General features: G+C 46.9%; 1 protein-coding gene across 1 annotated transcript in view; it reads left to right on the forward strand.

Annotated features, from left to right (window-relative positions):
* The window catches only part of LOC138467288 (uncharacterized), a 5,113,521-nt gene that overhangs the window by 2,719,553 nt on the left and 2,367,034 nt on the right, over positions 1 to 26,934 (forward strand). The gene's annotated exons all lie outside the window — the stretch shown is intronic.

Genomic DNA, 26,934 nt, shown 5'->3' on the forward strand with positions numbered 1-26,934 from the left:
CATTTGGAATTGGTCCAATGATCTCATTACCTAAATCAATAGAATAATGTTGGGCATCAACCGCCATTCCAATAAAGGTGTCTGCGCCCAAAGTGATACTTCGAGGGTCGCTGTTATCCACCGATATTCGAATGGTGTCGTGTTCTAGGTAAACTACGGGTGTTAGATGTAAATACAAACCGTGTTATTGGAGATGTTAATTCAAATGTGTATCTGCTTCCTGGTTTTTGAGGTTCTGTCCTTGCTTAATTTGTAGGGGAATTGTAAATTGTCGCACCTGTGCTGGGATGGCAACCTCTTCTCACACTTGAACTTCAACTGCATACGGCAGCAATTGAGCTGACCGAAATGCTTTCTCTGTTTTGTCAAAGCCCATGGGGTTACCCCCCAATCAGGACCAGGATTTGTTACTAATTAGGTGGGGGGACATCTCTCATAACCCAACAATTATGTTCTGTGCTTTTGTCGCCAAAGGACATTTTAAGCATGAAAGTGCTAGACAGGAGATGTTTGGAATTTGGAGTTTCAAGGCCCTTTTCCCACTTATCAATCAATTTAAATGTGGGAATGGTCTAATCTTTTGGGAGTTTCCTGAATAATGTTTTGCTGATGAAGCTTCCTCCGCTATTCAGGCATACTATGGCAAGAACAGGCTCCTCCGCCTCATTTAGCTGAATGGGGAAAAACAGCTGTTCACCCTTTATCTGGATGTCAGTGATTGTGGATTGGTATACAACTTCAGAGTATTTCCCTCCAGTGTGGAATGCCACTTAAAACTGGGAGGGATGTTGATTTTCAAGAATGGGGAAGGGTTCCCAACACCAGTTTGTTCTCCTATAAGGATGGCGGTAATGTCTGGAACTTGATTGTTCCTAAAATAGAATTCTATTTCGTTGGACCATTGTTCAATCACGTGGCATGTGCCATTCAAGCCTACATAATTTGTGCTCGGTTTTAATTTAATTGACCAGTTACTCTGAGTCCAGAGGACCTTTTTCATGCAGTCAATCAGGTGTGACAACCTCCAAAGGAGGTCATTCCCCAATAGACAAGTTGTGTCTTCTGGAGTGCTGACTATCACCGGGTGTTTGATCCTTTGTTGCCCAAATTATATTTCCCGATCTGCAGCCCCTTCAATGGAAATATCATTCCCATCGAAGTTTTGGAGTTGTCCGGCAAGAGGTTTGAGGGGAATTTGGTGATTCTCCCCCTTCCTGTATTTAGTTGGTTGAAGACCTTTTTGGACAGGATGGTCGCTTGGGATATAGTACTCACCAGCTCTAATAATGCACAGTGACCCTGTACCTTGATGGAAACATAAAATCTTCCTTCTCTCTCCTCAACGGGGCAAAGACAATGTGCATTCTGTGCCAGCTTTGCAGTTACCTTTTTTATATTGAACTCCGACACTGTGTGATCTTGGACAGTAGTCAGTGTAAGTAATGGCGGCCATGATGGCAGCGTTGTTCTGAATGGCCTTGCTTCCTGTTTATTTGACTGCTTCTTGCTGATTCGCCCATCGCAGCAATATTCGCCAATCGGCCTCACCGACAGGCAGAAGCTGGCCGGACGACTCAAGGGCCCTAGAATAAGGGCCTGTCTGTGCCTGATCTTCACTTTCCCGACTTGTCTTCAAAGTGAGAGGGCAGGAGCCCTCTCCCTCTAGGACCGTCGCCCCCACGAGCCACCTGGCTTTCCTTGCACCATCTGTTGTGATACGGAGGGCATGCGCTGCGCTTTGAATTTTTGCTGGTTTTCATCACATTATCTCACCGCAGTACGGAGAAACTACAGCAGTATTTAAACTGCCTACAGCACCTTATCTCGGTGCATTGCAGCTGTTAGCTCCTGATCCCCGGCATTGTCCTAGTTGCCAGGCAACGTAAGTAATGGCGGCTTTCACGGCACGGTTGTTCTGAATGGCTTTGCTTCCTGTTTATTTGAATGCTGCTTGCAGATTGGCCCGTCGCAACAATATCCGCCAATCGGCCTCACGGACAGGCGGAAGCCGGCCGTACGACTTAAGGGCCATAGAATAAGGGCCTGTCTGTGCCTGTTCGGGCCATTAGGGCCTAGGGGTGAAAAACTCTACCCCCTCCTTCGTTATTTGACTTCCTGTACCGAGAGTTACTATTCTTTCCCCCTCATCAAAATGCAACTGTAAGGACTACTCCATTTCCGCACTATTCGTTCATGTGGACCACCTTATGACTATAACCGATTTACAGCAACCGATTGTTGCACATCATATCTACAGACCCAAACTGCCAATGCCTAGTACATGAACCATAGTTTGTTCCTCCATATGTCAGAATGACCTCAATATAGTATATTCATCCTACTTTATACCTTCACCAATGGCGACATACCACCTTATGCTGTGTGTAACACGTCGAAGTTGATTTAACCAGTTACGGTTCGTGTTGCACAAAACATACTAGAAACAAACTTTAGCTTGCCTATGCTGCTCATTATACGCTAGACGTGAACCTTGCTCTTACAATTAACTTGTCCCTGCCTACGCCAAATGTATCATGCTTTAAATGTTTATGCACATAATGCAGACAATATGCTAGTATCTAACACCATATCCATGCTGTTCAATATATGCTAGATCTGTTTTTATGACTGCCCTCTGTCAATTACCCACTAGGCCTAATTCAACATGTTAGCTATGCCTGGCCAATTTCACTATCTTAAGCAATGTGTACCTACGGTTTGGAACTTGTACATGCTGTATATTAGATTCCCAACATAGATATTTCACAAAATTAGTTCACTACACGGCCCACAAAGCCCATGGTTACACCAATAGATCACTATCAGTGGCAACCTTGCCTCGCGGAGCCTTCAGTCCTAAGCTGCTCTATTATATGCTTAGGCTTGCAACTATTGTCATAACTACCTGCCTGTTAACGCTTGCCTCACCTAACGTTGGTAACCTAGCCTAGACCTGTGCCCACCAGTACCATTGGTACCTGACCATGCATTGTATTGTGATCATCTACACATAACTATGCTGCTATTCCCATTTTATACCTACTACTCTCCTGACTACAAACAGTTGCCTTGACATGCCCTACGGCCTAACAGACCTCTTACGTTATATGTCCATCAGATCTACTTACCAAATCATGTACCTTTTCATGACCAATATCTTATGTTTATTGACAGCTTTTAGCTCGCTCCTAGCTCTAACAATACCCTTACACGATACTACCACCATGGCTTACTCCTTGACTTGTAGTTCCCTGGGTTCAGCCAACACCGCAATAGCCATGCCCTACAAACATCGCCTCTCTCTTACCATGACCAACCCACTACCACAGTCGGATTGTATAGGAACAACTAATTTCTTACCACCCCTTCAACCAGTTGCTTACACTCCTAGTCCGAATACAAACTACTCACTACTCCCACCTGTACACTATCTCCAGCCCAATGGATCAAACTCTATGTCACCAGGCCCACACCTAACCAACCATGTGCAACTAGCGCCAGAAACACTAGACTCGGATCAATACTGAACTATAACCATCATCCTTAAACCACTGGACAAGACAACCCTTACCCCTCAAACCTACCTAAGAAGAGAACCAAACATAAGTCCAACAACGATAGTCTTCCTAGTAACCTAACACAACAGAAAAAGGTGTGCTATCTATCTAATGCACTTTACATGGACATTCCACATTTAAAGGTGCATTGATAAATGCTAGATCCATGGTGGCTCGCGCTTTAGACATAGCTGACCTTATCACGAACCAACTAAATTTCCTTGCCATAACAGAGGCCTGGCTGCATGCAGCTTCAGGCCCATCACTGGCACCAGCGATACCAGAAAACTTCACTATACTAAGGTCAGATAGAGAAACTGCACTAGGTGGTGGCATTGCATTCATTGCCAAAACCAAATCGGGTTTAAGGGTCCTCCCACATCTCCCTTTCCCTACAGGTGAACTTTTGACAGTGAAACTAACCCTCACTGCATCACAGACTATAACTATGCATCTCATATACAACCACCTGGCCCTATGTAAACATTTGAGGAGGATATTACCTCATTCCTAACTATAAATAACAAACCGAGCTCACAAATCATCCTACAAGGTGACCTTAATCTAGGCCTTAACGACCTTAAAGATGAGAAAGACTCAGTACTTGCTAATACTATCTCTGAACTAGGCTTCACCCACTGTATCAATTCGCCCATAACATATTAAAGGCAGAACGCTAGAGTGGCTAGCCAACCTTAATTGTGATATTAAAATTACATCCAATGAACCTTGTGCCTGGACCGACCACCACGCTATGTCGTTCACCTTACAAAATAGCTTACAATCTAACTAATCCATCCCTTTGGGCCCCCCTAGTACTAACTACAAACAAGAGAAATATAACAGTCGAGAACCTATTACCACTACTCCAACCCATCACCAATCCTACCATTACTAGTTCTGACCCTTCAGTACTAGTAGAAGTTTACAATCATTCAATCAAAAAAGCCATCGACAAAATAGCACCTTTAAAAATGTGCAAAGTCAGAACTCGAGCACATGTAAACCCTTGGTTCACCCACAGTCTTAAAGCTCTACGCAAGGAAAAAAGGAGTGCAGAAACTTCTTGGAAAAACAACCCTACAGAGCCCAACAAGGACAAATTTATCAAAATCTCTAATAAATACAAAGAAGAGATCTTTCAAACAAAAAAGACACTTATAATGATAGCATTGATAAAGCTAATTCCAATACCAGAGAACTTTTCATAATTTTAAGAGAACTAGAGTCCCCCATTCCCCTAACGGAAACATGCATCAAGGACAAGACCTGGTGCTCTAATATTCAAGCTGCGCTATCCAATAAAAGGTGTCTCCTACAAGACAAAATAGAAACAAAGAAATTAAATCCCCCCAAGGTCTCCCCCTTACAGGAATCTCAGACGACTCTGACTAACCCAAGTAACCTCTTTAAATTCACTGAAGTCTCTACTCATGTAGTTGAGAAAATAATAGCCTAGCTTAAACCATCTAGATGCCAGAGAGATACTTGCCCGGCACTAATAATCAAAGAGGCAGCTAGGGAACTAGTGCCATTCATCAAGACTTTAATAAACTCAACCCTTAACACATGTACTATCCCCACGAATCTAAAAGACGCATGGGTCCTGCCGTTACTATAAAAAAAACAACCTCGACCCAAACATTCCAACCAATTACAGACCAATAACGACCGTTCCCTTTCTCTTGAAAATCTTAGATAGAACGGCCTACCTACAGATACAGGCTTACTTAGAATCTAACAACATCCTTGGCCTGAGACAATCAGGATTTAGGCCTAAACATGGCACAGAATCAGCATTAATAGACCTTAAGAACCAAATGGACGACTTAAATGACAAAGGAAAAAATTGCCCTGCTATTACTCATAGACCTCTCAGCGGCATTTGACTTAGTGGACCACAAAGTACTTAGGGTCTAGTAAACACAATATGAACAAATTGCAAATCCTGCAAAATTACGCACTAATAACTGCACTAAACATTCTGAGAAGGGGGCGTGGCTACATGGCCACATAGCAAGACGTGGTCCTGAGGAGCTCCTGCCGATCTGTTCCTGATCTGTGAATATATACATGCCTGGAGGCAGTTGAGATAAGGAAACTAGAACCCACAGAATCATGAAGGTGCCGTGCACACTGCGGTCGATACCCTGGTGAAGATCGGAGCACGGGCAGTGAACTGCGGGCCAAAGACCTCAACACCAGATGAGGTTGACAAACAAAATGGCGGCCGCCGGGGAACAAAGGAACACACCGTGAGACGGCTGGAGGATGAAGGAGAAACAAATGAAAAAACTGCACTGCAGCCCAAATGAAGGCGGACCCTGGCCGGGGAATGAAGAGGAGCCGGCTGAGATAGAGGCACCAACAGCCGCCTGCGTCCGCCTGCCACAGAGGCGGACGCACTAATAGGAAAAGGTGCTTCGGTGACAGCCGAAGAAGCAACCCACGAGAGCCCAGCTTATCGTGAGGAGCACGAATTGCTGGCCCCGGTGGAGGAGGATACCAGGGATCGCAGCACGAGCCACCACGACGTAAGAGGAGTGGAGCACCGGAACGCAAACTGGCTTCGGAGACCCCGGCGGGCCAGCGGGAGCATCTACAAACACCCCGCAGGAGGTTTGGAGCGGGGGGCAGATGAGATATCGAGCGGCTGGGGATGCAAGAGCCCGCTGCAGTGTGTGGGTACACCGCGTGCTGCGCAGAAACATACGAACACTGCAGCAGCCAACACTATCGAGGCAGCCCCAGCTCACCAGCGACACACGGATTAAGAACAAACAGTGCAGCTGTTCACTAAAGCGGCCACACCAATTCATGAGCGCAACTGGCCACATCATGAAAACAACCTGGGGGAACCCCTGCGCCTCCCGGACGGGCTGATTTGGACGCAATCCCAACCGTGAGCGAAACCACATATGAACTCCCCAAGACCTCCTCTCAATGGGTAAGAAGTACACACAAACACTGGGAGGTAATAAATAATAAAAAGCGCAACATGCAAGCCCTCAGGCCATACTAATGAGGTGCGCATAGCAGCATCTTGCAAAAGGAAGAAAATCTGCACAAGGGTGTGCCCTAAAACTGCAGCCTGACCGGAAGGCAGAAGGGGAAGCAGAACGTACAACCCAGGTGTGCAAAGGAAGTACAATAAGCCCTGGAAGGCCGCGCTGCTTGAATTATAATTGGACACAGCCAAAGCGCCCGCTGCCCGGAGACCCACTATAAATACCAGATAAGGTGTAGTTGTGGCACGCCACACATGCAACTTGGATAGCCGAGAGAGAACAGGCAACAAATGCGCATATGGTGAACGGAATAACAGCTATGGAATGCACAGCGCTGAGGTTGGAGGTGAACTCATGAGCACATACATACCGGTGTGAATGCCAGGCACGGGCAGGCACATCACAGCCCGAACAGGGAGCGCAGCAAAGAGGCCCAGTGGTAGCCGAAGAACTGACGGGACAGACACGGGGCCGGCATAGGATCAAGATTCCCAAAGAGTGGAAGCGTGACAAGGCCCAAAGAGGGCTGGTCTACAAAGGCATCAGCAGCGCCAGCAGTTGGGAGATGTGGGAGAGCACAACCTATTCGTAGGAGATCACAAACAGCACAAGCGGACCCGACCAAGTCTCCCCCACGAACCACAGCTAACCACACAACAAACCTGAAGAGCCAGTGATCACACTTCCGACAACCCGGATTGAGGTACATAACAATTCTGAGATGGCGAGCAAACAGACGAAGACAAAAGGGAAACAACCCACGATGGAGTAATACACAAGAACACTGCAGCTGACAGAAGGGATAAGGAGCAAGGAGGGAACCCACCCCACGGACGCCACCCCAGAGCGCAAGGATCAGCAGATCCTGGAAGCGATTGCGGACCTGAAACTAACGTGGGAAACTAAACTGGAGTCAGCCATGGTTGAATTTAAGGCAGCACTGGAAATCGGAGTCAGCGCAGTCCAGGAGCAAGTCAATCTACTCAGACAAGATGTTAGAGCGCTAGCAGAACGCATGTGCGTCCCATACATCAGAGATCCATATCCTGAAACAACAAGTGAGCAACCTGGAAAAATAGAGTGGAGGAAGCGGAAGAATGCGCTCGGAGAAATAACATACGTATTGTGGAACTACCAGAAGTCGCAGAGGGACCAAATCCAACGGACTACGTGGAGGCGATGCTGCTGCAAGAAATAGGGGGAGGGGCGCTCACCCAAGGATTTGCGGTGGAAAGAGCGCACAGAGCCTTAACAAAGAAGCCACCGCCAGAAGCCCTCCCAAGACCAATAATAGCCAAAATCCTGAATTATTGAGATAGGGAGAAGATCCTAGAACACTTCCGGAAAGGTGGTACAATACAGAGGGTTTCTGCAAATATTACAGCGTACCCGGACTACACACTCCTGGTGCAGGGCCGACGAATGAACTATGGGTCAGTGAAGAAAAGATCACGAGAGGCGGGATACAAATATATGTTGATGTATCCGGTGAAACTGAAGGTGTATCACAGGAGCAGAGCTCTGTTCTTTGATACCCCGCAGGATGCAATGGAGTGGCTAGACGCCCAGAACTGCCCGTCGGAAACAGACAACCAGAAAGAAGATGGACAAAATAAGTAAGATGGCGACTGCAGAAACTGAGGTGCTGTAAAATAAAACATTGGGACTTGAATATAAGCTAGGGTGAGGCCAGCTGGGATAGACTAAAGGTGGGTTAAATAAAAGGATATGACCGAGCATGGCGTAAAGTACAAAATTGCAGGAACCTTGATAGACTCGCTCTTACACCCCCACAGATAGCTTAGTTAGGCTGCCAATAGATTGGCAGCCTCCTGCTGGGTTCCTAAAATCGGCAACACAGAGAAAGGACCAAATGTGGGATAGCCTGAGATCCAGGGATGGAGCTGGGCAACAGTTGGGTACGGGACGGGTGGGGGGAGGGAGGGAAGTTGAGAGGTATGCAGTGTACTTAGTTGGGAAGACTGGTGGGTGGGGGTAGTTGGGGGTTCTATGTTGAAATTAGATAGGGAACGAGCACACAACCACGCCAAACTGTGGAGGGAAGGACAAGGACTGAGGGAGAAGGGACAGGATATGGATGACAATGGGAGACATTAGAATAGTAACCTGGAATGTCAGAGGCCTCAACAGCTACCTGAAGAGAAACAAGGTGATGATGTACCTGAGAAGGCAAAAAGTGGATATAGCTCTATTGCAAGAAACCCACTTCACCAAAGAGAAACAAGAGGTGGTAAAGAAAAAGTGCAGAGGAACCACCATAGGAGCAACGTACTCGGCATACGCTAGAGGGGTAATAATTTGGGTGGCACCACACGTGCCCTTCCAGTTGCTACAGGCCATCGAGGAACCGGACGGGAGGATGGTAGTGATCCGAGGGCTGTTAGAGAACCGAGAGCTGTGTATTATAAATACCTATGCCCCTAACCAAGACACAGCGGCCTACTTTAAGACATTACATAGCAAAATCGGCCCCCACATGGGAAGTGCGGTTCTATGGGGTGGGGACTTCAATTGCACGCTGAACCCCAAAATGGACAGGTCAGATACCAAACTGGACAAGCCCACTCCCGCAGCGAAAATGCTACAGGCTCTGCTGAGAGACTTCGGGCTGGAAGAGATATGGAGGCAGAAACACCCGAATGATCGGCATTACTCACATTATGCCGCCCCACACAGCCTATATACGAGACTGGATTACATGTTCGCCACTCCGGAACATGCTGGGGAAATGACGGACTCAGAATATAAGGCGAGAATACTATCAGATCACTCCCCTCTGGTCTTGGAGTGGCAACATCAGCCCTCTAGAGCCTGGATCCCCACATGGAAGCTTAGAACGTAGGCACTGAAGGATACCGCATTCCGAGAGGATTTAAGGGAGGAGATAATCGGGTACTTAGAGAATAACACAGGAAGTGTGGAGTCAGAGGGAACCCTGTGGGAGGCCTTCAAAGTGGTAGGGAGGGGGGCGGCCATATATAAATCTAGAGGGCTCCAAGCGGGTATAGAGCGTGAACTACAGGAGACAGAAAAGAAACTAGAAGCCATTATGAAAAGAGGGGGCACCTCACTGGCATATGCCGAACAGGTGAGCCAATTACAACAGGCTTGTAGTGGGCTGTGGGAGAGGCTATGCAATGTGAATTACAAAAAATACATTGAAAGACAACATGCAGGGGGAGACAAACCTGGGAGGCTGCTAGCATGGCTATACAAGAACGAGACGCCAAGGCCAGCGATTAGGGAGATAACGGGAGAAGTGGGCCAAGTCTGGAACAACCAGGAGAGTGTGAACGAGGGATTCCTTAGATTCTATAAGCGCCTCTATGAAGATGCAGGGGAGTCCGCAGAGCAGGAGACTCAGGAGACACTAGAATACATAGGATAACCTAAATTGAATGAGGAAGACAGAGAAAACCTGGATGCTCCGATCATATTAGAGGAACTAGAGACAGTGGTAATACACCTGCCCACGAGCAAAGCCCCTGGGACAGACGGGCTCCCCAGTGAATTCTATAAAACGTATAGACAAGAAGTGCTCTCCCCGTTACTGGCAATGTAAACGAGGCCTTCGAGAAAGGGAGACTGCCTGAATACCTGAGGGAGGCGATGATAATACTGCTTCTCAAACCTGACATGCCAAGCACAAACTGTGGGTCGTACAGACCTCTATCCTGGCTAAACCAGGATAGTAAAATTCGTACTGCCGTACTGGCGCATAGACTAAAGAGGGTAATAAACAAATTTATACACCCCGACCAAACCTGATATGTCCCAGGCAGAAGTATATCCGATAACCACAGGAGGCTCCACCACATTATAGAACAGGCGAAGGGCGACCCAAGCGAAATAGCAATAGTCTCGCTGGATGCGGTAAAGGCCTTTAACTCTGTAAGGTGGCCATGGCTGATGGCCGTCATGAAAGAATACAGGATGGGTGCAGGGTATCTGCTGTGGGTGAAAATGGTGTACAGCTCCCGACAGCTAGGGTAAAAACGGGAGCGATCATTTTAGACAAATGACAACTGAGCAGAGGCACGAGTCAGGGATGCCCATGGTCTCCGATGTTGTACATCCATGCGTTAGAACCATTAGCGATCAGTCTAAAACAGCAGTACGAAGAAATAGGGGTCTACACTAAGGGGGGACCACACTTGATATGCGGATGACGTGCTGCTGTACCTGCGTTACCCAGAGGAAAACTTACAATACATCTTGGAGGTGTTGGAGCGCTACGAGACCTTGTCGGGCATAGCGGTGAACCCCCAAAAATCGTGCATGTTCCTCTTGGGGAGGTACAGGGGAGTCCCACGGGAGAACTTGCCCATTTTGCAGATAGCCTGGGAGACCACGACATTCAGATACCTGGGGATAAACATATACCACATGATTGAAGATGAGCATAAATATAATACAGAGAGAGCAGTGGAAGGAATCAAGAATAGCATGGGGTTCTGGACAAAGCTCCCCCTGGCCATGGTGGGAAGGGCGGCTTTGCTGAAGATGGTGGTCCTACCCAGGCTACTACAATTCTTCGTAAACATCCCACACATGCCGCCCAGACGGTTCTTTAGCAAGCTCGAGAGTTTATGCAGAGGTTTTTTGTGGCACAATTCTAGAAACAGAGTGGCCCTATGGAAGTTACAGAACACATATGACAGAGGGGGCATAAACCTGCCGAACTTTGAGATATACCAGCTGGCAGGGCAGCTACAATATGTCACTAGGTGGCTGTCGGAAGATGAGACAACAGAATCTAGATTGCTGAAGGGTGAATGTGACCCCTATTTCCTAAAAGAAATGACATGGCTACCCAAACCAGAGATGCAGGGGCGATCGAGACTGCTGGAACTGGGGTGGAAAACATGGCACAAAGCATGCCGAGTCATGGGAAACCCGACCCTAAGCTCCCCGCAGGCGCCACCCGTGGTGCTACGCGGGGTGGATGAGCAACTGCGAAAAGTGATCCGCAAATACTGGCAGCCGGTAGGCCTAGCGACCCTGGGAGATATATGGCAAGAAGGGAAGGCATTGGACTTCCAAACGATAGTAGACGAGACAGGGGTACATGTTGCGTAATATATCCCATATACTAGAATAATCAGACAGGTGGAAGAAACGTGGTCCGAAATAACGTTAGCAGAACAACTTGATACTGCCATAGAAACGATGTATGATATCTCAGAGGGAGGGCATGAAACATCCCGGATTTATGAACTGGTTATGTCAAGAGTGTATAAGGAGCTGCTCCAACTGAAGCGTGATTGGGAGGAGGAGGCGGGTGAAATTATGCTAGACGGGCAGTGGGAAAGAGCTCAGAGATACCACAAAAACGTGTCTAGGAATGCTAGGCTGCAGCAGATACAGCTGTACGCCACTCATAGGGCATACATGACCCCCAAAAAGGTTGCCAGATTTGGAATTAAAGAAGAACAAAAATGCCCCAAGTGCGGGGAGATGGATGCCGGGATGATCCATATGTTCTGGGCGTGCCCGTAGGTGGGAAAATTCTGGGAGGAAGTTAAGCTTCGACTATTAGAAAAGGGGATCATGCTAGATGTGGAATCTATATGGGCATGCATGATAGGGGGTTTTACCAGACCACATAATTTAAAACATGTATCCAAACCCAAGGACCTGGCCTATATCCTGGACAAAAGGAGAATAGCCATGAGCTGGAAAACAGCCCACAGACCCAGATTAGAAGTATGGTGGAACGACCTCCTGAAATGGGCAGAAGCCGAGACAGTAGTATGGTACGATACAGCCAGCAGAGGGGAGGATGGCGAAGTGGGACCTCTGATAGCATGGATACAACTGGTAGCCACATTGTCGAGATCCTCCCATGCGAATTCTAGTGAACATGACACGTCCGAGAACGATGAAGGGGATTAGCCCCAGGAGGAGGGCAAGCTGATGAACCGAGGTGGAGGCTTGAGTTGGAATGGGGGGAAGACAGTAATAAATACATGCAAATGTACGCTGAAGAAGCTTGAAACCGAATATGTCGGGTGTGATGGTTATGCTTTGTTTGTTAAAAATCAATACAATTATTTTTCTTTTTAAAACATTCTGAGAAGACAGAACATTTCAGCTGCCAGACGGAAAACTAAATGGCTTACAGTCAAGGATAGAATTCATTTCAAGTCATTAACCCTTACTCACAAACGTCTCCACAACTCAGCCCCTAAATATCTTGCTGACATTTTCTCCAAAAATACATCTGAACGTCCTACCAGAACAATACACTCTCATTTCCTTAAGGTTCCTAGATATAGGCTCGCGAAATAAGGTGGAAGCAGTTTTCCTGTACTCGCAGCCACATTTTGGAATTCCTTACCAGTAGCCTTAAGATCAGAACCGCCCTACCACAGCTTTAGAAAATGTACCAAAACATGGCTCATCTCGCATGATGTATAATCTCATCCTTCTAGAACTTGTCTGGACATTACTATTATGTAACTGTGTAAATATGTGTGTTATGTTCTTATGGTAATCATATACCGTGCCAATTGTTAACTGTTACCTTATTGTGTTAATCGATATGTGCTACCATTCCATATGTACCTTACTGTATTAATTTGCATTTGCTACCATTTCATATATAATCATGTAACTGTGCCCAGATACCTTTCAGTACGCCATATAAATAAATAAACAAACAAACAAACATACAGAAGGGAAGTTCCAGAAGAATACCACAGAGACCCCAGAAACAGCCAAAAGGAAGATCAACCCTGCAAAGGATGTTAAACAGGGGGGAGATGTTGCAGGTGGAACAGCAGAGGATGACCTTAAGGGAGGAACGACCTTAAGGATCAAACATATGGGGGTAGCACAGGAATAAGAGAGGAAGAGGACGGGCTACTAGAGCCTGCAAAGAGGCAGTATGTATGAGAAGAAATAAAGGAAAGGTTGCAACCTCTAATGGAGAGCCAGAGGTGTTGTTAGTGGTCCTGGGGCGGAGCGTCCACCAATATATCATGTGGCCGAGTTAGAGAGGGCCACAACACACACATTTCAGCCCAAAGCCTAGGAACAAAAATACCATGTTTTAAAAAGGTGCAACCCCCAAGTGATTTGGTGGCCACCAAAAGATAAACAGATTAATAAATGCTATTCAATGCAGAGATACGCTCTCAGCCCCTAATTTCCTATCTAGTGAGAGGGTTCTTCATTGCCATGTTCATCTCCTGATATGCATCCCTGAAGACAGAAGAAGACTTCAAGGGCTGATTGATTGCATGGCAGCTCTGCTCATGCACAGTCCTGTCCTATACTCTTCTACGAGAATAAACTGTGCTGGGAAGTTGCGACTTTCTCCCCTCGAGCTGACAAAGCCACTGCAGCTGTGCCTTGTTCCCTTGACTGGTTATGATAAGTGTTGGTCTGCTTTTTGCTTTCCGATGAACCTGCAATGTTTTTCCGTGAGCAGGAAAATAAGACATTGAGTTTAGGACACAGAGAAATCAAAAACAAGGGTAACGGGACAGGCCAGTTGGTATGGTGTTTTTGCAACAGAAGCAAAGACAAACTCAGGCAACAAGAAAAGGAACATTGGCACCTCTAGAAGCATGCATGACAGCACAGATTTCCCTGTTTGTAGGTACACTTTTCTAAATACGTTGACAGGCCTCATGATCTGCTTTGGCAACAAGTTGCATGAAAATGTTTTTTATAGTTGAGCGCTGCACTATCAACCTGAACGGAGGGGCAGCGCTGGTATATTGTGTTGAGGTCTCATGATCTGCTTTGAGCTCAACTATCTTAGAAGGGGTTAGGATTACACTTTGGGGTAGTATCTTGCGCTCAAGACCAGTTTTCTCAATGTGACTATCTTAGAAGGGGGACTGCATTGGCATATATTAAGACAGGCCTCATGATTTTCTTTGGGACAACCAGCATGTAAGCATCTTGCAAATTGCTCCTGTGTACTGTTGGTGGCCTAGCTTCGATTGTAGTATTTGATGTGTTGCCGTATACCATCAATTGTTAATTATAGATATTCTTGTTCATTTATCCTTACAATTATGATGCAAAATGCACCCAGTATTTTAAAAATTGTCTCTGAGGAGGCACCCTCCAAAACATCTGTGTTGGTTTCGGCTCAATCACTATGTTGGCTGGGGCCAATTCAGGGAAAACATGTAAACTCCCCACTTTAAAAATTCACCAGCCACCACTTGTCTAGATTCTATGTGTATTCCGTGGGAGCCAAAGCAGATAGCTGGTTAGGTCTCATTCTCTTTCTTTGACCATACGTTGGGAGAAACAAATTCCTGCTAAAAAGCCAGGACTCTGAACTGGTAATGGAAGTTCTGTACTACAAACCTCAGGTACATTTCATATAGAATCAGGAATCATGAAGGTCCAGCGACACCAGTTGCTCAAGGACCTGGATGACCTGAACAAAGGTAAACCATCTGTAATGTGTCCTGTCACAGGCTCAAGTCAAGTGCAAAGCTGTAGATCCATGATGTCCCCTGTCCTTTGGCACCTTCAAGGAGTCTCTCCTCCTCAACACCTAGGCCATTACGACACCCCTCGTGCAACCTGACTTGCTAGATGCCGCCTGCCCCTCTCCGACCCGCCACCCGGTACAGCTGTACCCTCCCTCTGTATCTCCCCCGCTGTATACCTGTAGTGTTGTTACCACAGAAAAGTCCACTGTTATGCATCTGTAATGTTGTACACCTCTGAAAAGCATTTTGTTATGAATCTGTATTGGTGTATACCTTTGTAAGGCGCTCTGTTGTTTCTCAAAGCTAAGCTTGCGCTCAATAAATACCATAATAATAATAAAGTACAGTGAGTACCAGCCTTTCCCTAGCTCTGAGGCAGGCACCAGCTCGAAAACGTTCTTTGAGTTTCCTGTTCTGTTCCAACAGGAGAGGGTCTGTAGGAAGAGAACAGGCAGTGAGGATAGCTGAAGGATATAAATGTGGGCATAACCCTGCAAATGACCTGTAAAGCCCAATCATAGGACAGGGTTAGCTGCCACTCCTTAACAAACAGGAGTAATCCACCCACCAGGGAAGAATGGAAAAAGTCAAAATTAAATAGGTTTATATAGGGGGCGCTGAGTAGAGACTGGAGGGGGCAGCACTGTTATTCTGGAAATTTATTGGCGGGACAGGGCCTCCACATCCTTGTCCTTTATTGCTTTATCATGTATGTTCTGCCTTGTCTTCCACCCAGGAGATCATGTGGGACTCCTGGCGGTGCGGCTCTTCCTCTTTTTGGTTTGGTGAACGGACCCTTGGGATACTCTTATGGCTCCCATGGGTGGGAGTACAACCCCGTACTCCTAGTGCATGTTTTTGGGCACCTGTGTGTGGCCCACACAGCAGGGTATGAGCTGGTGGCAGCTCTATGCTGAATTTGACTGGTGCTCTGAGTATCCTCCATTTTGGGATACCCAGGGCCTGCCATTGGAATCAGTTGATTCCCGATAGGAAACAAGATGACCCCTGTGGCCTCTTGCTTTCTATCGCCTGTTACTGTGTTTTCCCGAAGTCCCGGGAAGCCCTGACTCTGTCCCTTCCCCCTGACTGGCTGTTGGGTGGAAGTTCAGGCCAGACTGGCTGGAGCCTTCCCAATAACTGTATGTTGTGGGTACGCCCGTGTGGTGGGACCTGGGTGAATGGCGGGTGTGACGAATACGCATTTCATGTTGTGGGTGTCTAGTATCTGGTGGTTGACACAATTACTGAGACAGCCCTGCCTGAAACTGGTATGAATGCAGTGTGGAGTGCATTGTCCGACTCCACATTCCGTGTTGTGAGTATCTGGATAGAGAAGAATGGCCTGAATGCACTGTGAGCCTGATTGGCTGTCTGACTGCCGGAATGCCCTTCTGAATGATTGGTTGCCTGAGTATGACCCAGCAGAGTGAATGGGAGACCAACAGTATATCTGGGGGCCTCTCACTGATGGAAATCGTTCAGAAGCTGAAGTTGATACTTGATGCTTAACCTTGAAGACCACTGGAAGAAGAAGAATTGTTGTTGCTGTCCTTCACTAATCTGAAAGCTGCGTGACTGTGAAGGAACTGATCCAAGAGAGGACCTGGCTAGGAGACCTCTTCCCGAGCTACGAGGGACCATCGTGCACCAGCTGATCTTTGCCAAATCTCCCTGGACGTCAGACCCTCGAAAGGCTGCCGACAGGAGACGGGGAACGCCACGGAATCAAAGTGAAGCGCCCCGACGTTGAAGTCCATCACCGTCGACGACTGCCGTTGACGACTGGAGCCGCAGTGCTCCTTTTGCCTAAAAACATTTCAACAAGGACTCCCCTGCTTATCACCGTTGATTGCTTTCGTCCGCTGGAGAAAGTCAAGGCTGTCGACGAACGAGGAGAATCCGCCAGTGGGTTTCCCGTCACCCGAAGACTCAACGCCCTTGCTGGACCAAAGTTCTTCATTCACTTTTTTGCAGCTACAAACTGTCGTTGCCCAGGTGCACAGCACGCCTCAGCTTGCAGGACGTTTTCGACCAATCGTCAACGAGCACCACAAGAACCAAAGGTGCTTCCGGAACGACCGTGTTCACCCTTTTCTTCACCGACTCTCGACGACCCGTGGCTCCTACCTTAAAGGGAGCGCACTCAAGAATGGCCGGTCGACGACTCATCAAAGAACTCTACGAAACCAGGTACTCTGGGGTCATGGAACCTTTTAGAAGGACTCAAGACTATATTGAGCATAATTGGACTTGGCTTGTCAAATACGCTTTATTTACAGGTTGCCAAGGTGGGGGGATCCTCGCACAGAACTGTCCCATGGTAGTGGGATAGCCTGTTCTGCCATTGCTTGATTTAACTTGCTTTCTTTCTGTGGTCTATAGTTGATTCATCTTATAATCTGATTCGTATGCCATTTGAACTGTTAGTAGTTGATACATTTCAAAGGAATGGATAGTTAAGAGTGGTACCACGTAGACCTGTATATATTTGCCATTATAGTATTGCCAGAGTACAAAGTGCGTTATTGTGATTGTGTATATAACCTTGAACCTTATTCATATGAAGACTGTGTTTTCACTAACATATTGTGTGGACATTCCTTTGTGGGTGCTTGGGGACTACACTGTACTTAAGAACCAGCCTGCATCACCTCCTGAGAGCTTAAGCCTTGATTGCTCGACCATAGCTACCGCATAGAGATTCTTGGCTGGGGTGCTCTGTGCCTCTACTCGGACATATAGCGAGCAGGAGTACAGATACCCCCCTCCGGTGCTTTACAAACCCCACCTCTCTAGATTCTCCTACTCCTACCTTTGCAGGGAAAATTATGCTGACCTACTTTCTGGAGGGCGTTTGACCCCTATCACAGTTGTCAAAAAACCTGTTTGTCCGAAAGAAACCACCACTTGAGGCTGAAGCGGTAGGCTATTTTAGAGCTAATCTCAAGGATTTAGGCATGGCATTGGAGCCGTTAAACTTTCACAGTGACTTGTGAGCTTTTGCCCCAAACAGGTTATCACCATCAAGCAGCATATCTAAAAGTTTGTCTTGGGCATCTGGAGCAAACCCCAAAGTCGTCAGTGAGGGGTGCATGCGCTGGACTGACTCGGTACCGATAACACATGCAACACTGTCTGCTGTGCCAAGACCAGATTGCAGTGTCTGACACACAGCCTCTTTCCAATACTCCACCAAAGAGGCAAACACATCTTTCATCCCTTGGCTCCTCAAATTGTCGGCCAGCTCAAAGATAATTATGGCATTATTAGCTCTTAAAGCCAGGCCAATGACATACATGTTTTGCTATCTCTGTCCAGAGGTATACAGGGAAAGGCAGACAACTTATCGAACCACTAAGGTTTCAAGCATGGGGTATATCGATCCAAATTGTGGATCAAAGGGAGCTGGACTTTGTTGTTTGGCAAAGTCAGTGAAGGAACCGTGGCGTGATTCTGCATACAGCTACAACATGGCGAGCCACAGTAGGGTTGAGCGGAAGAAGGGCCTTTTTCAGAAGACGTGCTCCCAAAATGTCTGTTAGCTCAAATAGAACTACTGGAGTAGAGGGTGAGTCCCACAGCCTTTACCACCTTGTCAATAGACTTGTGGAAAAAAGCATAAAGTTTACCGTAGGCTGGAGTTTGCATAGCCATCCTTCGAGGAGGTGTCCAGCCCACTTGCATCCCTTAAGGCAGACACCAGCTAAGCCAGGCCCATGTCCTGGTCATAGGACTCCTCAGTAAATGTATGTCTATCAACGCAAGCTATTGCATCAAAACCGTAAGGAATGGGGTCCCCTTCCACGTCATATATTTTGCCCATCTTCGAAAAGAACTCACTCTGTAAGGCAAGAGTGTATTTCAATGAGGTGCTGGCAACACCACTGTTACTGTAGTTGTTGCTGAGGGTTTGATACCACAATGGAAGAACCGAGCAACAGGGGACTTGAGCAGGCTCCGAAGCAGTGGCCAAAACTGAATTAGCAGGTGTGCAGTTGCAAGCAATAGAGGTGCCCCTGTCTGCTTCAGCAAGCACAGGGGGCCCTTGCTGCGCCGCTGTTGCCAAGGCCAAAGCTGCTGGCACTTGGGCTGTGGTGAAGATCTCAAGCATTTTGTGTCTTAATTCTTTCCACTCTTTCAGTGAGAAGGACTTTGTGGGGGAGGTACCTGGATAGATGAGTGCTTTGAGGTCTCTTCAATAATTCTGGAACAGAAGTGATGACTTTGTTTCTTCAAGAAGGTAGATAAAGAGTGACGTCTCGAGCTACAGAAAGATCAGACTCTCTTCCTCTGCTTCTTCTCGTTGTCTTTCTTTATTGGAGGGGCCTCTTCCTCTTAATCATATTGTAGAGATGGGGCCCTCTTTGAAGAGGAGTCTGATGCCTGTGACTTCGACAGTGACCTTTTGTCTCCATTGTGTAGGATGGACCTTTGGATGCCTAGATTGTCAGGATTTACAATGCTCCATGTTATGTTCTTCCACAAGGTAATAAAGGAATACTTATAATGGATTGTATCCTCCCACGGATTCCTTATCTTAGATGTACGTTTCCTGCTTGCAGCTCTTAGTAAATAAATCAACAGAAGGGGGTGCTGTGCGACTTCGAGGTCCCACGACTCTCTCACGACTCTCTCCATTCTTGTGTCCAGGCAGGACAACAATGGTGCTATAAATAGCTTGCACCATGCCTCTGTTCTGTTTTTCTGCATGCTCTTGGAATGATTCGACTTCGCCTCTGAATATTCTTTGACGCGCACCGTTACTTTGTTTGCTTTTTTCTCTGAAAACTCTCTACTCCGAAACCAACAGGTTTTTAAAGATGTGAGGACTGTGGTTCGAAGAAGTTGATCATAGATCCTCAGAGGATCTTTCTCTGGTGCCTTAGTGCGATCCGTGACATTGTCGAGTGCCAATATATGCCTTGAAAGAAAGAAGTTCAAAGCACTCTCTAGGTCGGTCCTTTTTGAAAATCTCCCACGTACACGCTTTTCGAAGGCGAAATCCTCCGATGGTTATAATTATGTGGGTGAGAAGTCCCCCTAGAGGCCAAAGAAACGGTCCAAACACTCCAAAATATGTCAGTCTAGGAGGGACTCTCATCATTCCTCTTCTTCATCATCCAAAAAGAAAAAGGAGACATCACTCTTCTTCAGCACATTCCTCACCCAACAGGCAGCAGGTACATTTTCCTCAGAAAACCATTTCTGCAGCAGAATGGGGAAGATTTCAAGCTAAAAATGATGGAGATTTTTTCAAAGGCGGCACCGTCTGCTTCTTTGAAAAAGATGGATAAGGATAAGCCGCATCAACCTCTTTCTTGAAAGAGGCTTCATTGTCGAAGGGAGCTTCGACGTCGGCTTCGACATCGCATCGACATACACACCTCAATCCCATTCAGACTTTAAGTCCCTTTGGGTCCATTTATGATGATGGTGTTACCTTTTGTTTTGAATGCTTAAAGGCATCTAACATCCCAGACGAATTTATCTCGGAGGAGACCCAAATGGAGGATTTGGTTTCCAACTTCGAGACACCAGTGGACTTGATACCTCCCCAGAGGTTGAATTCGAGAAACCTGACATACATTCCTTTCCAAAAGCGACGTATGGAAGGTAATGAACAAGGTCATTGATTACCTAGATTGGGGTAATCTTGCCAAGGACAGTACCCAGGATGGCCTTACTGATATTATGGACACAGCCGTAAGGAATCGTCCCCTTGAATTATGGAAAAAACAAGTACTGCATCAGCAGTCAGCAAAGACCTGGTAAACAAATACAGGCCATCCTATGTGGATCCAGATTTTTTTGTCTAGACATCCAACTCCAGATGGTCCAGTGTTGCAGGCAGCCACTTCTTCATCAAAGGCTTCAGGCTATCCTTCCCTCCCTCCAGATAGGGACGATAAAATGTATACTGTTTTTGCTAAGAAGGTTTTCTCTGCTGGAGGTATGGCATTGAAAGCTATGAATGCCTCTTGCGCTCTTGCTAAATATACCTATACACTTTGGACTATTGTAACAGAGGCAGCAGATAACATCCTTGAGGGAGAAGTGAGGGATGGTTTCTTCAACTTGATTAATGATGGGAAGGAAGCTTCATGCCAATCCCTACAATCAGATTTGGATGCAGCCGACTGCGTGGGTAGAGGCATGGTATTCGACGCAGTGGCTATGCGTTTGGAATGGCTTTGATCCAGATGTTCGGACCAGGCTACTATACATGCCTTTTGATGGTCACATTTATTTGGCCCCAAAGCAGATGACAGTTTTGAAAAGCTGCAAGCTTCCAAAGCCACAGGAAAATCTCTGGGGGTGGCTATTTGCCAACAGCAGCAGCAGGAACTCTTACAAAGTAGGAGGGGAAGATAATGTTGCTGCTATTCCTCCCTCAACCAAAGAAATAGAGTCCAAGCGACCGAAACCCAGGGTCAAAGAAGATTTCCCCGTTAAACTAGAGGTTGTGGAGGAAAACCTGCCCCAGCAGCTGCTTCAACCCTGCCCTCAGCTGTTCCTGCAGCTCCAAAATCACTCTGAGCACTTCATCCACAAGACACCAGTGGGAGGGAGGCTGACCCAACATTTAGAATAATGGTATTCCATTACTTAGGATGCATGGGTACTACAAACAGTATCCCAGGGTTACTGTTTCCCATTCCTAAAGAGGTCACCAAATGGCCCCTGAGTATACATCCTTTTATTTATGTTATTTATTTATTGTGCATTTGTAAGGCACTTATACATCAAGTAAATTGTGCTACAAAGCGCCCACAGGGCAACAGGGAGGGAACATGGGAATGAAAAACAAATATAACAATGAAAGATATAGGTGGACCATGTGAGCATTCAGCACGTGCAAGTGCAGAGAGAGAGGGGATGAGAGAGTGGAGGTAAGTGTTAGGTGTATCACGAGAGAAGTGAACAGCTGTAAGTGCATAGGTGGAGTGGTCAGCTGTCAATAGAGTAAGTGCAGGCCTGTGGTGACATAGGTTAGTGGGTGCCAAGGCAAAGTGTTGGGGGGGAAGGCTGTAGGCGATTAGGTGTGGGAGGACAGTTTTGCTCTTGGAATGATTCGACTTCGCCTCTGAATATTCTTTGACGCGCACCGTTACTTTGTTTGCTTTTTTCTCTGAAAACTCTCTACTCCAAAACCAACAGGTTTTTAAAGATGTGAGGACTGTGGTTCGAAGATGTTGATCATAAATCCTCAGAGGTTCTTTCTCTGGTGCCTTAGCGCGATCCGTGACATTGTCGAGTGCCAATATATGCCTTGAAAGAAAGAAGTTCAAAGCACTCTCTAGGTCGGTCCTTTTTGAAAATCTCCCACGTACACGCTTTTCGAAGGCGAAATCCTCCGATGGTTATAATTATGTGGGTGAGAAGTCCCCCTAGAGGCCAAAGAAACGGTCCAAACACTCCAAAATATCTCAATCTAGGAGGGACTCTCATCATTCCTCTTCTTCATCATCCAAAAAGAAAAAGGAGACATCACTCTTCTTCAGCACATTCCTCACCCAACAGGCAGCAGGTACATTTTCCTCAGAAAACCATTTCTGCAGCAGAATGGGGAAGATTTCAAGCTAAAAATGATGGAGATTTTTTCAAAGGCGGCACCGTCTGCTTCTTTGAAAAAGATGGATAAGGATAAGCCGCATCAACCTCTTTCTTGAAAGAGGCTTCATTGTCGAAGGGAGCTTCGACGTCGACTTCGACATCGCATCGACATACACACCTCAATCCCATTCAGACTTTAAGTCCCTTTGGGTCCATTTATGATGATGGTGATGGTGTTACCTTTTGTTTTGAATGCTTAAAGGCATCTAACATCCCAGACGAATTTATCTCGGAGGAGACCCAAATGGAGGATTTGGTTTCCAACTTCGAGACGCCAGTGGACTCGATACCTCCCCAGAGGTTGAATTCGAGAAACCTGACATACATTCCTTTCCAAAAGTGACGTATGGAAGGTAATGAACAAGGTCATTGATTACCTAGATTGGGATAATCTTGCCAAGGACAGTACCCAGGATGGCCTTACTGATATTATGGACACAGCCGTAAGGAATCGTCCCCTTGAATTATGGAAAAAACAAGTACTGCATCAGCAGTCAGCAAAGACCTGGTAAACAAATACAGGCCATCCTATGTGGATCCAGATTTTTTTGTCTAGACATCCAACTCCAGATGGTCCAGTGTTGCAGGCAGCCACTTCTTCATCAAAGGCTTCAGGCTATCCTTCCCTCCCTCCAGATAGGGACGATAAAATGTATACTGTTTTTGCTAAGAAGGTTTTCTCTGCTGGAGGTACGGCATTGAAAGCTATGAATGCCTCTTGCGCTCTTGCTAAATATACCTATACACTTTGGACTATTGTAACAGAGGCAGCAGATAACATCCTTGAGGGAGAAGTGAGGGATGGTTTCTTCAACTTGATTAATGATGGGAAGGAAGCTTCATGCCAATCCCTACAATCAGATTTGGATGCAGCCGACTGCGTGGGTAGAGGTATGGGATTCAACGCAGTGGCTATGCGTTTTGCATGGCTTTGATCCAGATGTTCGGACCAGGCTACTATACATGCCTTATGATGGTCACATTTATTTGGCCCCAAAGCAGATGACAGTTTTGAAAAGCTGCAAGCTTCCAAAGCCACAGGAAAATCTCTGGGGGTGGCTATTTGCCAACAGCAGCAGCAGGAACTCTTACAAAGTAGGAGGGAAAGATAATGTTGCTGCTATTCCTCCCTCAACCAAAGAAATAGAGTCCAAGCGACCGAAACCCGGGGTCAAAGAAGATTTCCCCGTTAAACTAGAGGTTGTGGAGGAAAACCTGCCCCAGCAGCTGCTTCAACCCTGCCCTCAGCTGTTCCTGCAGCTCCAAAATCTCTCTGAGCACTTCATCCACAAGACACCAGTGGGAGGGAGGCTGACCCAACATTTAGAATAATGGTATTCCATTACTTAGGATGCATGGGTACTACAAACAGTATCCCAGGGTTACTGTTTCCCATTCCTAAAGAGGTCACCAAATGGCCCCTGAGTATACATCCTTTTATTTATGTTATTTATTTATTGTGCATTTGTAAGGCACTTATACATCAAGTAAATTGTGCTACAAAGCGCCCACAGGGCAACAGGGAGGGAACATGGGAATGAAAAACAAATATAACAATGAAAGATATAGGTGGACCTACTAGGCCATGTGAGCATTCAGCACGTGCAAGTGCAGAGAGAGAGAGAGGGGATGAGAGAGTGGAGGTAAGTGTTAGGTGTATCACGAGAGAAGTGAACAGCTGTAAGTGCATAGGTGGAGTGATCAGCTGTCAATAAAGTAAGTGCAGGCCTGTGGTGACATAGGTTAGTGGGTGCCAAGGCAAAGTGTTGGGGGGGGGAGGCTGTAGGCGATTAGGTGTGGGAGGACAGGACCTGGGAGGACCCACAAGGGCCCTGGTCATCAATCTCAGCAACTGTGGGGTATGTGATTTAGCAGAGGAGGGAGGAAGGGAAGGACAAGGTGAAAAGGAAAGTCTTGAGGAGCTTCTGAAAATTGAAGAGATCCAGCTCAAGACGAAGAGGAAAGGGAAGGCTGTTCCATAGAAGGGAGCCTGCTGAGGAAAGAAATCGGCCACCAGCTCGCTGTTTGGCAAAGCGCTTAACACACAGAGTGTTGGTGCCAGAGGAGTGTAAAGATCTGGAGGGAGAGTATTTAGTGAGAGCAGGTTGTAGATAGTGTGGTCCACGGCCCCAGACAGCCTTGTGAATTAGATCCTTGCAGCAACCGGGAGCCAGTGGAGAGGTTTTAGGGCTGGAGAGTTGTGGTCCCTGAACTTTAGGCCAAGGATAAATCTTGCAGCCCTTTTCTAGATTAGCTGGAGGGGTCGTAGAGAAGGTGATGGTAGATTAAGGAAAAGGCTATTGCAGTAGTCTAGCCTACATAGAACCAAGAAATTGAGCTTATGGGGAAAGTGAGATAGACCCGGAAGGTAGGTTCGTCGTAATTTGGGGATTCATTGAACAAGAAGCAGTATGCATCATGAACTCCTATCTCCCTAACAATAACATACTGTCCTACCTGAACTCACTGTACCCTAGAGTTGCACAGTACAGGAACGATCTCTTTATTTGGGGGGGGGGGATTTTAATTGTGTACATGACCCGCGGCTGGACAGATCCACATCACAGCTAGGAGGCCCATCGACCGCTACGACAGCACTATCCGCCATGTTGGGGAGGCTGGAAATGACGGATGTGTGGCGGGAAAAACATCCAGAAGCACGCGAATACTCATTTTACTCATCCCCACATAAGTTACACACAACACTAGATTACATATTCATAGACAGGGAACACTTACCCCGTGTGGAGGGAGCACAATACTTGGGGAGGACTATCTCTGATCACTCCCCGCTTCTGATAACATGGAACACAGAGGGCCCAGACCCCCCATTCCCATGTGGAAAATGCCCACAGACGCCCTGAGGGACCCAGCTTTCCGAGAAGAATTACGCGATTCTATTGATGCATACCTAGAGGTTAACACCGGTAGTGTAGCTTACAATAGCACAGTGTGGGAGGCTCTAAAGGTGGTAACCAGGGGAGAAGTAATTGCAAAGGCGGGAGGTATCAAGAAGCAGCTCAGGAAAGAACTAGACCTAGTGGAACGGCAGATTGAGCGACTTGAGGCTACCTCCGTAGACACCCAACAGAGGGAAGAGGAGCTTGTGGAACTTAGAGAGCGGAACATAACTGCGTGGAACAGGCTGGAAAAGTTCGACTATACTGCCAGAACAAATAGAGCACACGTTGAGGCCGACAGACCGGGCAGACTACTCGCCTGGCTCTGCCGTAAAGAGCACCTCAAACACCCCACCACCTCACTACAAGATGAGGATGGAAACACACACTGTACGCAGCAGGGCATAAATGACACTTTCACTCGCTGTTACACCCACCTGTATTCACATGAGGAGCAGGTCCCCCATGAACGGTTGGTAGAAACACTAGAAGAGATAGGGCTCCCCAGGCTGTCCCCAGAGCAAGCTGACTCCCTAGAAGCAGAAATCACGCCCGAAGACATTACCGATGCAATCAGATCCCTGGCCACAGGCAAAGCACCGGGAACAAACGGGTTGCCCACAGAGTTTTTTTAAACGTATGAGTCCTCCCTGACCCCCCTATTACACACAGTATACCAGGAGGCATACGAAGAAGGGATACTACCCGAAAGTATGAGGGAGACGCTTGTGATCCCGATCCTCAAGCCCAATAAACCGGCAGACCAATGTGACTCATATCGCCCGATTGCAATGTTAAATTATGATGTTAAAATCCTGACTACGATCTTAGCGAAGCGGCTGTCTAGAATAATAGGAGACATAGTTCACCCACATCAGTGCGGCTTTGTGCCAGGCCGAAATACGTCCATGAACCTAGGCAGGCTGCAGCACATTATAGCGCAAACCGATAAAGACAAGGACTCATACGCGCTGCTGTCCCTAGACGCAGTCAAAGCGTTTGACTCCATTTACTGGGAATGGCTTGTGGCAGTGCTTAGGGGGTTTGGGTTTGGTCCCGGGTTCATCAGGTGGATTAACATCTTGTATGCTAAACCTAAGGCAAGAGTGAAATCTGGGAAGTATGTGTCGGAGGCCTGGGATATATGCAGGGAGACTAGACAGGGTTGTCCACTATCCCCAATGCTTTACATACTGGGACTAGAACCCATAGCTGTTTACTTTAGAAAGCAATTCTACGATGCAGGCATTAGACTGGGAGACCTGGATCACATCATCTCGCTCTATGCGGATGACGTTCTCATATACGTCAGGGACCCACACCTCAACGTACCAACCATGTTAGAAGTGCTGGACAATTATTCCAAGGT

This window comes from Ambystoma mexicanum, chromosome 4q (genome assembly GCF_040938575.1).
Source record: "Ambystoma mexicanum isolate Mex_15411 chromosome 4q, UKY_AmexF1_1, whole genome shotgun sequence".
Classification (NCBI taxonomy): domain Eukaryota; kingdom Metazoa; phylum Chordata; class Amphibia; order Caudata; family Ambystomatidae; genus Ambystoma; species Ambystoma mexicanum.